We start from the raw sequence: 13549 nt of genomic DNA on the forward strand, positions 1-13549 counted from the left end.
TACAATACAATAGACAATATGTATACAATAGACTAATACATGTCTATACATACTGATTTCTTCAATTACATGACCAATGCGTTTGTATACTATTGAAACTGCATATAAATGCCACAACACCTACATTTCTATGCATCAAGTACTTGACCTTCCTCATGCTAACACTGCTTCTTGCATTCAACTCTGATTGTGCTTGGTTATCCAAACGATTGACTGCTTGCTGTTGAGACATTGAGACAGCGCATGCTCTATTGAAAAGCCAGGCACAGTCATGGCCTCTGGCGTTGTCATTGTACAATTGGGTAAGTTTGGTGCTTTAACATCTGCTTTATGCTATATTATTTTTAAAAGTTTTTAAGTATTAAATGCTATTATAACTATAAGATTGTGTCCTGTAGCCCAAACCCTTCTGAATTATAACTTCTATAGTTTATATGAAAAAGAAAGTGGGTATCTCGAAATGCTATTTCACAATTATTATTTTAAATAATCTGCCCTAAATAAATTTTAAATAAATTATCTGTTAAAATATCTGATCTGTTAAAAATATTAACTAGTAAAAATGAAAGAGCTGTACAATTTTCAGTGAAATAGAAGCTCATCAAAGGCAAACAATTATAAACTTAACTTACAATTTTTATTTACACACTTGCAATATTTTAAGAATAGTAAACATTTACACTAAATGCTAACAGATGCATACTTTATTTTATAAAATAATTTTTCTATTTTTCAAATTTCAAATTATTCAAATGTAAGTCTGGTTTGCCATTATCACTGTCAGCAGAAGAATTACAAAAAGCCAAGCCGTCATCAGCTGTAAATTGTTCCAAATTTCGTTGTCAAGAGTGTTTTGATTGGATTAAGAATGTGGATTACAGTTATTTTATGTATGCTGTAATACTTGTAAAAAGTGATTTTGCAAAAAATGGTCGAAACTAAAATGTTTAACAGGTTTTTTCTATACACTTTCAAATGTCTAATGAACATGTTTAGCATTTTCCGAAATTTTTGTGACAGCTCTCATATTATAGTAAGCCCTCTACATGTAGTTCAGAGAATGGGTCATTGCCAAAACTGCATTCATAAGGTGTGAACAAAAAATTCCTTACAAGTGAACCTGTAATTTTTGAGGTGATACTTACCATTACTTCAAGTATTAAGTACCTGCTATCAACATTTTTATGCAGTTTCGGTCGCTGTTGATATTCTGTGATACTCTCTGTATAGATTGGTGGTTTCTATGGCAACAGGGTTGATGACCTGTCCTACCACAACATGCAGTTTTCTACTTATGACTATTCGGATGTCTACAACTGTGCTGTGAACCATAGAGGTATTTTGCCAAAGAGGTATCATAGGTCTCTCGTCTTTACTATTTAACTTCAACCTACACACTTTCTTAGTACACAACCTTTACACGGAGTATCACTACCTTTTTGATGGAACATCTAGAGATGCTCCTAAGCTGCTGTTGTTTTTTTAGACAAGTGCCTATGACAGTTTGTAACTTACCGTAGAAAGAACCTCTATATGACCCCCGCCTCTCATAGAGCGCCATTTTAGGGAAACGGTTAAGAAGTACAGCACCACCGTTTATTGAACAGTACCTCCATTTGACCGCCACTTTTACATTCATGATGGTCAGTGGGAAGTTCCCCACAAAATAATACAAACAATGATTAGATTACATTAATAAAGATTTATTCTCTCATTGCTACCATGGTTTTAGTGACATAGAGCCTGAGGAGATCGATCGTCACGGTCCTCAGAACTATACACCAAGTTGAACTCGCAAGGTCTAAATCCGACTCTTTGTTTTCATATTCGCTCATAAGGGTACTTTACAACCTGAAGTGAATACTTTGAAATGTTTTGATAAACGATGCTAATAATCTTCAGAAACACCGTACTACGCAATAACTGCTGTTTTTACATCGTATCGAAGTCCTTTTTATAACTCTGAGGTTTTCTAGTCCTTTCTTGAATGCATGGAAAACAATGTTATTGAAATAAGATTTAATTGTTTTGGCATAATACGTTCTACTCAAAGTAGCTCCTTTTTTAACTCGGTCTGGTATTTCGATGTTTATGAGAAACCTTTGAGCAAAAATTCTGATGTCGACAGCATAAATGTCACCCTGCCTGAGGGAGTGCAAACTATAGGCGACATTAGCATCGATTTTTCTATGAAAGAGTTAAATTTATCTTCCAAAAGTTCTGACGAGGTAGTCAAAAAATGCAGCGCCACACTTATTTGAAATTCACCTCCAATAGAACGCCACTAAGGGGAAAGTTTAAAAAATACAGTGCTATGGCACTCAAATGGAGGTTTTACAGTAACTGAGATTTATTTCTCAGTTTCCTGTTTTACTCAAGCACCACTTTGTATTTCACAAAGTCATATGCAATAGTTTAGAAATGCTGACTCTTAGCAATTATGTTGAACATTTTACTATTTTGAAATTAAATTTTAAAATCATTTTAGAACACAAAACATATCATACCGGGTTTGGATGCTTTAGATGTGATTCATAACAACTACAGGGTATGGTAGTAACCCCTTTAAATACAAATTTTTTCGACTTACAACATTATGTTTGAGCAAATATTTATTGGAATCTAAAGTACCATCTAACATACAACATCCGAAGTCTCTCGAAACATTGCAATCTTTAAATTAGTAGATATATTAGTAGTTCTTCAGACAATCAGGTTCTACGGTACTTGAATAATGTTCAACATTGCTTCATACTGTCCATTTATGAGTTTAATCATGGATCATAAGATGAGTGCGAGGGGTAGTTGAGGTGAGAAAAGAAGCAGGTGTTTTGTTTAAAATTTCAGTAAAGCATAGAAAAACATAAGCAAAAACTTTTAGATCTCTTTGAAAATCCACAAAGCTGTCGATGCGAAATGCGATGCTACTCGAAATTCTGTTCCCCCTGGCGTTTCCAGGTACTGCTGTAGGCGTCTTTAAATGAGCCCATGTAATACTTATTAAAGTTGCTACTCTAATCGTGATGAAGAGCTTTATTATTGTTAAAGGTTGACTTGCAATAAAATTCACATTACAGTTATTTGGTATCAAAAGATTCGCCATGTTTTACTCTGTTGTGTTGTAGGTGCCAAACATGTGGGAATGTGATTAAAAGCTCTTCAAAGCTCAAAAACAAACAGAAAATCGCAGCCGCACGAGACCGCCCTAGTTTGGATTCGTTTTCCAAAACGGCTAAAATGTGACGTATGTGTGCAAGATAGTTAATGTTTACACTTTCATGCATACTTATTCGTCGAAATAATTTCACAAGTATACTTCATGCTTGCAATAAAAACCATGTCTATTGTTCTTACGCGTCTATTTTATCGGCATCGTAATGCTGCAACTTTGAGCACTGATATCTCAAAACCTGCCATAAAAATATGTTTAAGTTTTTAAACTTAGCTTGAACGATTGCATATCATCCTCTGACAAACATGATGAGCCTTTTGGTCCACTACGATGGTCGAAAAATGCTGTAGAAATTGTTCGCGCCATATGGCGGGAATTGTAAGTCACATGATCAGATAATGTTAGTTTTAGTTCAAGTTTGATCTATTGCAAATAACAGACACGCTTTCTCGTATTAAACTTGTTAATTTCAATTCGTCATAATGTCTAACGCGCCACATCGTGTTTGTGCAGCTGGCAAGCTGAGAAGCACCTTTTTTCTTGGCCAAGAGCAGAGAAAAGACCAGACCATCACCGGGCGTGGAGCAACTGGGTGAAGCTGGATGTGACAAACTTTATTTATTCGCCTGCTTACTCTTACCTTTGGTTTCACCATTTCAAAGACGACATGTTTTCTAACCTGTTTGCATACTCCGCATGTCACCAACGCACGTGAGTAATTTATGTTATGAACTACTTGTATTAGTAGTAGTAACTCGGGTTATTTTCTAGTATTCTCCTAATACTGCTGTATTAATCTATATTTAATATTACAATATTAATGTCATTTAATTGTAATATGATATTATTAATATTTTATTTTTTTAATTACGTGTATTATTCTTATTATAATAACAAAACTAATTCATACTGCATGTCTATCTGTAAAACGTAATATATTAATCTATAATTGATAAAATAATGTTACAAGTTTCACGATTAATTTTGCCAAATTTCTTAACCCCACTCACTTATAATAGATATGTTATATAAAATAGTTATTGTCATTTTCTGGTATCATCGTTAATAGCATATTAGTATTATTAGATGATTATTATTAGTATTAGATGATGAAGAGTTTGTGCCAACCACTGTAGACTGGGAAGAGTTTGAGCGCTATGTTGGCCAGCATCAAACACTCTCCAATTACATGTAAGATAGAGCTGAACTTAACCAAACTTGGCAAAATATAAAGAATATCCATAGAGTTATTACTCACGTTATTATGTTTACAATATCATGGATTCTGATAAGGTTTTGTAAAATCTGTGTCATGATTGCATGGCTATATATTTATTCTTTTTCTGATCAAGCAAATGTGATATAATAACAGGAAATGATGTTGTACAAATCTTATTGCAAGTCAACTATTGTGTTGTGATTTCAGACCCGAATCCTCCTTCAAAGAGGAAAAAATAATAGTAAGTGTGACAGCACTCCAGCGACTATTCCACTGTCACGCCTGCGCCCTCTCCTGCTCATTCACGATGGTGCAAGAAGGCGGATGGGTAGAGTTCAAGGTTACATGTGCCTCCTGTCACCAATCGTACACTTGGGAAACAACTGCCAGGGTGAACAGAGCTCACGTCATCAACCCCCTGCTGGCAGCTGCATCACTCTTTTCTGGCGGATGCCTTACACAGAACCTCCGTTTTCTGTTGCTCCCGAACATCACAATACCAAGCCACAGCGTTTGCCTCTACCAACAAAGAGAATACTTACATGGTGTGAGTGTTAATATTTACCCAAAAACTTAGAAAATGTGAGTAAAAGTTAGGCACACTAATTGAATAACGACATTTAGAAACAATTTTTTTCTTGAAATGAAAATATGTCATCCTTCAAGCGAAATATATTATAATTTAAAATTCTGATTCTTCATCATAATATAACACAAAAAGGGGGAAGTGGATTCTACATTCTTAGACTAATGATAAGGATACAAATTAATCTTGTATAATGAAGTTTTACAATATTTTACAGTGTATTGCTGAGCAGTACACTTTTCATAACGAGGGATTGATGGCAGCAATCAATTGGGAGCTTGATTTGGCAGGTGACGGTAGATGCGATAGTCCGGGGCATTGCGCACTATACCGGGCCTACCCTATGATGGATCAGAGCTGCGGTTTAATAGTCAGCAGCTATCTCGTCAAGGTAAAACTTTGACAGTTTTTACTTCACAGCCTGACAAAAGCCCAAATTTTTAGTAGTTATCAATACATAAACATGAAGTTGCTGATCTAGCTAAATAATTCATTCAAATAATGTGAAAGTGATTGTTGGTCATAACTTTTTTTACTTTGCAGTCAACGGAGACCACCAGCTCTAACGCCATGGAGCTGGAAGGCTTCAAGTGATGCCAGTCCGATCTAATTTCTCATGGCCTGAGAGTGAGGTCCATTACAACGGATGTTGTTACAAAGGTTGTGGGCATACCGCAAGCTTGTGTTTTGGCTTATGCCGCAAATTCGTCGCGGTGAGCGATGGCCTCTACCTGCCTGGTGTCTAAGATTCGGGCTCTTTTCCCACCAACGGATGATGAAAAAGAGTTTGCAGATTTGCAAACAAGATTTGCGGCATAAACCAAAACTCAAGATTGTGGTATGCACACAACCTTTTCCGAGCATTCGGCGATGGCTCTCCAAATCGGAATAGATTATCTACCAAAACAATTATTGAAAAACAATAATTGCTGATCATCAAAATAATCTCGATCTTTATATAATAAAATCCTAATACCTAAAATCCTAAAAAACTAATACACACTCTACTGTAGTAAGTGTACAAGCCAAATATAACAATTCTCCTTGTGTTCCACGAGTTCAGAATATGTGTGTTCAACTGATGCATTAAATGTGTAACACAAGAATTGTAGATAATGCTTGACACATTAGCATAGCTTTGGTGTTGTTGGCATTAAATGAAAATCCAACTCACTATGATATCACAGGTAATTATTCTACTCCAACTCAAGTGGTGCAGGCGCCAAAAGTTTGTCCACACTGGGATGCATACACAGGCATTCATGCTCCCCGCGGTCATGGAGACGATGCGCAAACTCAGCATCATGGCAGCTCAAACATTCAGGAAGAGATGGCATGTCTTGACAGCGCTTGCAGACACACGCTGTAGCCGGTGGTACTAGCTCCTAAAGAAATGAACAGATATGTCTATGCAACCATAGCTAATACATCAGGTCGATGTTATCCAACAGTATATCAGTGCAGCACTAGATTTAAATATTAAAATTGTTAATGTTGTCATTCGAGAAAAATCTATAATTATTTTTTCGCAAAATGAAATGATAATTATCATCATTAAAATCATATATACATTGTATAATAATAATATTCGTTCTATCACTCTCTAGCTAAAACTATTACTACTAGCTAGCTTGGCACATAAGAGCTGGCTAGTGGCGGTGCTTACTTGCTGGGAGGTTTGATTCTGTTGAGGATCTTCTTCAGATAGAGCGTCAGGCTCGAAACGCCAGGGTCTTAACTCTTCAGAATTTAACATTTTTTATGGTCGCAACTCGGACATGTACACGTATGTTGAATTGTTGGACGAAATGGCCAAGCTGAAACTGTAAAATATCGAGCATCTATATTTGATACGGGGTCTTAGGTAAAACCCGAAGTGTTTGTCATAAACTATTGCCACGATAAGTTTTATATTGAGCTTTTTATTGACCTTTCAATTCACGCGAGAACATCACGTGACAAGACAATAACCAAACTCCGCGAATACGTCATCGAAATCAAGAGATTCCAATCTACAGCGGCTTTTCGTTTTTGAGCTTTTAAGAGCTTGTAATCACATTTCCACATATTTGGCACCTACCACGCAACAGAGTAAGACATGGCGAATCTTTTGATACCAAATAACTGTAATGTGAATTTTTTTGCAAATCAACCTTTAAATAATAATCTTTCAGCTTTGTGTAAATTTCATGATCCAAACAATTAATTGAAAAATAAATTTTTAAAGGCTTCACTACATCCGGTTATCATTAAACCTATGGACATATTATTCATGAAACAACTAAACAATCAATAAGTTTGAGATATTCCTTTTCTCTGATATAAACTTGAATTTTAGGCTGCATTCTCTTTTATCAGTTAATTTTTAATGTGGACAAATGACACCTTCATTCGTATGTCGATCGGTTCATTGTTGCGATTTTTTTCATTGACTTAAGAACCATTTAAAGTGCTATATATTTTTATCCCACGACCAAACGACCGGAGCGAAGTGTGGGAGTTTTTATTATAAATGCATGTGCACACAACTTACGAAAATTATTCATTAACAATGAGACAAACCCTCGTCAAGAAATTTCATCAACAAATTTAAGCATCGTTTTGTAAAGTCGTTAAAGTATAATAACGATACAAAACACATTTAAACCTATTTAAATATGTTACCAAGCCTTTGAAAGGTTACCACAAATTCCTAAAACTAACCCATCTGATCGGATTATACACAAGTAGACAGATTAATTTGGACGAAAATCGCCACAAAACGCTTGAAAAGCTTGGTTTAATAAAAGTTAAGAATGGAAATTGAAACGCCGAGCGACAGAGAATAAAACAATAAAGTCTTGAGCATTTCACGAAAAAATAACGTGCATTTTTAACCAGTCTATAGCATTGTCAAATTGTCAAAGGTTTCGGCAATTAACATAGTAGCACAGAAATCGTTTCATTTTTGCCGATTTCAATTTTTTCATTTTCATTTGCCGACACATTTGAATACTTTCGCATTCTAACTGATGTCCAACGCAGTGTAAGTAAAGCAAAAGACGATGATATTTTTTTAACGTTTCTAATGAGATTATTACAATAATTAATTATAAGTTTGGATGACTACAGAACAATGACTACGTAGTACAGATTTTCTAAAAATCTATATAAATATCACAACTTTGTGATATTGTTAGCTATGCCGTTTTGAAATGTAAAAAAAATTGTGCATTGGTTTTATATTATTACTATATAAATAATGTTGGTTATTTTAATAATATCAGTGCATTTTACTTCTAATATTGGCCAATATTGCATTTCTCTTTTTGCAGGAGGAGAGATATAAACATATAATCTTTTCCTTTCATTATTGCTATTTGTTGTATTTAATAACACCCACACCCAGTACATTACAGCTACCATTGCATTTATCCTATTTGACTGCTAATATTGCATTTCTCAACAATCAGTACCCTTTCTTTTTTTCAATATCACTTTGGTCGTGGGGTGTATGACAGTGGAATTTCTAGTAGACTAAGTGCTTGATAGTTTTTGAGTCATTCTTTTGGTTTTTACACCAGCAAATAAAGTTGCAAGGCTGGTTATCATTTAAAAATATTCTTTTATTTTCTGAACATCCAAATTTGGTCGTAGCAGCTGCAATCAGAATGAAGTTACGGTTAACCAAATGACAAAGAGTTTATAATGATATTTAATTGCAATTTAAAGGGTACTAAATAGTAGGTAGCAATTTTATATCCCAATAAATGAACCTTTTGTAAATTAAAAACAGTTATGATAATTTTTTTTAATTTGAGAAAAATGTTGCAGCTTCCTAATAGTAAATATACATGATTAAGTAGAAGGCTGCTAATGCACTAGTGTAAATATTCTTAAAATATTCTCAACCCAATGTTTTAAATACCTGTAATAGTAAGTATACACTTTTTAATAAGATATTTTATATATCATTTAAAAAAAAACTAAATACATTAAAACTGTTTTTACTTTTTGGCTACGTTAGTTTGAGAGAGTAAATTTGCAACCAACTTTCAACTGCTCTGTATTAATGTATATATTCAGTTTTAATGACACAAATAGTTGCTAAACACGGCTCACACAAGGCATAAAAAGTTTATTTGTTCTGATATTTGCCTTTTAAACTACAAAGGTCATACATTAGAATCATTTGATCTTTTGAATATTGCATAGAAAAATCTAGAACAAGTACACATAATTTAAGTAATTTCATAAGAAAAATCTATAGAAAAAACTATTTAAACAATGCTGAATATAAAAACCTAAATTATATAGAAAAAAGTCAATTATTAAAGTAATAATCGGTAAAAGATGCTTTTTCTTGTTACTCTATTTAGAGACACGGAAATTTAGAGTCAGAAATGTGTAGGTTGGGAGAGTAGTAGTATAATGTAGTTCATTTTATTTGAGTCTTTCGATTCTTATTACTTTTATATTTTATTGTGAATTTCTATCAGCTCTTTTCCATTTAAAAAGTTGTAATGTTTCAAGGAATTTTGGATGTCATTGTTAAAATTTATTTTATATATCAGACAAATATTTGCTCAGCTTTATGTCTATGTCTGAAGATTCGTGTGTAGAAATGATTGTACATTGATGTTTGACTGTATATAATTCATTTTAGTCGACAGGATCTGATCGCTTACCAGTTTTATACCAGTTACTAATATTACTAACAGACTTCTTAAAACCATTCTAGAGAATTAACTTCTTTGTAGTTGGCTGATTGTACAACTACTGCAGCTATGCACTCTTGAAGAAATTCTACTATAATAGCAGAGGTTTGTACACACCTTCAGGGGGTTTCTATGATGGAATTTATTGGAAGGATTAGCTTGGCTTTGGATACTCCCTTAAATATACTAGAATGTTGATTTCTCAAAAGTAAGGCTATATGAATTTGGCGAGGTAATATACAAACAGATAACTAGAGCTGCCTATCAAATTAAATAGAGGTACGTAGAGCTAGCTTGCTGGTTTGTAAAATAAGTAGATGTTATAAGTGTGTGTGAAGAGATAGGTGTGTGTCTATGTATATATAGGAGCTATAAACATTCATCTATATACATGTATATATTTCTCAAAATATGTCCGTGTTTCGGATGTCGTATGTCTGTCTGCATTCCGGCTATAGCTATTATTAGAATAGCTGCAGCTGGACAAAAATGCTGACACAATGTCATGGAGTACCGTCATTAGAAGCCTAGCAGCTTATTGCAATTTTTCATTGACAATGTGCCAGGCTAATAGCTTGAAAGTTACAGTTGTCTGACAAAGTTTCAAAACCTTTACAGCTATTTTAATTTTTTTCTTAATTTATTTAAACTACACAAAACACTTCTCTCATGATATGTAGTTTGAAAGTTTGAATGGTAAATGTTGTTATATGTTAAATACAAATCAATTTTCTGCCCAGACCTTTTTATTACCTGGGCAACGCCAGGTAGCACAGTTAGTATAGCATAAGTATTTATTAATCATATAGAGCAATAATACCAGATGTTTTACATGAATTTAGCAAGATAACTTACAAGATATTTTGCTGTAGGCTTGTACTTACGCGTTAACTTTTGTACACTATTGAACAACTGTTATCAAATCACTTTATATTCCTGAGTTTAATAAAATGTTTTTACAGTTTTATTTCTTTTGCTTTCTTTTGTATTTTATCTGTTGCTTTTTGACTTGACATTGTTGAATTTTTGCTTTTACTAATTCCATGACCAAGCAAGAGCGAAGCAATTGATTGGGAGATTTATGATAATTGCACATGTGCACACAACTCCCGAAAAATTGTCTGTTAACGGCTGTCACTAAACCCTTGCAACGAAATCCTATCAACAAATTTAACTATTTTTCAGTAAAGTCGTTTAAGTATAATAATGATACAAAACGCATATAAACCTATTTAAATATGTTACCAAGCCTTTGAAAGGTTACCACAAATTCCTAAAACTAACCCATCTGATCGGATTATACACAAATAGACAGATTAATTTGGACAAAAATCGCCACAAAACGCTTGAAAAGCTTGGTTTAATAAAAGTTAAGACAGGAAATTGAAACGCCGAGCGACAGGGAATAGAACGATAAAGTCTTGCTCATTTCACGAAAAAATAACGTGCATTTTTAACCAGTCTATAGCATTGTCGAATTGTCAAAGGTTTCGGCAATTAACATAGTAGTACAGAAATCGTTTCATTTTTGCCGATTTCAATTTTTTCATTTTCATTTGCCGACACAGTTGAATACTTTCGCATTCTAACTGATGTCCAACGCAGTGTAAGTAAAGCAAAAGACGATGATATTTTTTTAACGTTTCTAATGAGATTATTACAATAATTAATTATAAGTTTGGATGACTACAGAACAATGACTACGTAGTACAGATTTTCTAAAAATCTATATAAATATCACAACTTCGTGATATTGTTAGCTATGACGTTTTGAAATGTAAAAAAAATTGTGCATTGGTTTTATATTATTACTATATAAATAATATTGGTTATTCTAATAATATCAGTGCATTTTACTTCTAATATTGGCCAATATTGCATTTCTCTTTTTGCAGGAGGAGAGATATAAACATATAATCTTTTCCTTTCATTATTGCTATTTGTTGTATATAATAACACCCACACCCAGTACATTACAGCTACCATTGCAGTTATCCTATTTGACTGCTAATATTGCATTTCTCAACCATCAGTACCCTTTCTTTTTTCCAATATCCTTTTGGTCGTGGGCTGTATGACACTGGAATTTCTAGTGAATAAAATATTTATATATATATATATATATATATATATAAAATTGAGTAAAAATGAAAGTTAAAGTTAAGTTAAAACAACTTTATTACTAATAGTTTCATATTGCCATGCAATAATCATCAGAACGATAAAGATCTGATGATTATTGCATGGCAATATGAAACTATTAGTAATAAAGTTGTTTTAACTTAACTTTAACTTTCATTTTTACTCAATTTTACATCACTCTATTTTAATATTGAGCACTTTCATGCAAGAGACTGTTCATACTGCATCTACTGTATATATATATATATATATATATATATATATATATATATATATATATATATATATATATATATATATATATATATATATATATATATATATATATATATATATATATATATATATATATATATATATATATATATATATATATATATATATATATATATATATATATATATATATATATATCTCTCAATTTAGGTATATAGGAGTATGGAGTGAGTGTGCTGGTCAAGAAGATATTTGCTAGTCCATGTTCTGTTTGAGTAGTCGGCTGCTTACCAATTGGCTGCGTACCACTATTAAAATACTTTTATACAAATTATGTATGTAGCACACCACCAAAAAGAATGCTTCATAGTACACCAAAGCTTCTAATTAAATATACGGATGTTGCAAGTATTCTGGGGATTTTGATTGTACACGATTGAGTTAATTATTGTTTCTCTGTCCGGAAGGATGCTTTGGACTTCTAGAAACATGCCCTGTGCTGTCTCAGTATTTGTCGCGTCTGAATATTTGTTTGCAGTTTCTCATTTTAGTAATTTCCAAAAGTGCCTTTTAGCATATCGAGTCCCTAACTCATATCATTAAATGTATATGTTGGCAAATGGCTCTTTTGGAGGGTTAAACATGTTTGCAGTAAATATAATCGCTCAGCTCTATGCCTAGATTGACAGGTGTCATTGTACGCAGTGTCTATAAGATCATACATGTATATTTTATGTTGTTGCTGTGAGTGAGTGATATTTTCTTGATTTTCAATTTTCAATTTGATTAGTTGATTTAAAAAAAAAGTTAATTTTGATGTTTTTTCTCGACTCAAATGCCAGTTTCCCCTGGTCAATCGATTGATTTTTGCAAGTTGTTGATTCGCCCCAGTGTAATAGGGTACTATTGATTATCCAATGAAATTCAGTAGTGTGACCTATGAATTACCTTTGAGCCGAAGTGTCAATTGAAGCTAAAAATAGAATACGCCAAATTTCTGCAGGTGAAGTAAGCTGAAAATTATTGAACCATTAGGAGCCTGACAGTTCCGACTTCATTACTTGTTATACAGTTATAATGTTTGTGAAATCTTTTGTTTCTGTCAATCCTACACACTTTTATTATGAATCTTCACAAAACAAAATATCTTAGTAGTTCATGAATTATTTCACTTTTATAGCAATTGGTCCTTCAATAATTTTCTTACACGTGTAAAGCATCTCAGTTGTTGCCTTGATTCATTACTTAATTACTTAGCTTTCTCTTTCTCCAAGTACCATGTCTTGTGAGGACATAAGCGTCTTAGTTCTCCTCCACTTCTTATAACCATGACCGTATTGGAAGGCTTCAACAGAGAGTTGTCATTGCCTTCTGTTGGATGTTTTTATTGAGACACCACTTCTAGCTAGCTAGTTCTTAGCTCACCGAGGAGCTCCTTCAGCCTTGGATAAGGATTTTGTAGTCTCGCAGTGTTGCTAGCCACCCGCCTCATCCACACTGGAGCGCAGATGGTGGGC

Source organism: Watersipora subatra, chromosome 7, assembly GCF_963576615.1.
Source record: "Watersipora subatra chromosome 7, tzWatSuba1.1, whole genome shotgun sequence".
In the NCBI taxonomy this organism is placed as follows: Eukaryota; Metazoa; Bryozoa; class Gymnolaemata; order Cheilostomatida; family Watersiporidae; genus Watersipora; species Watersipora subatra.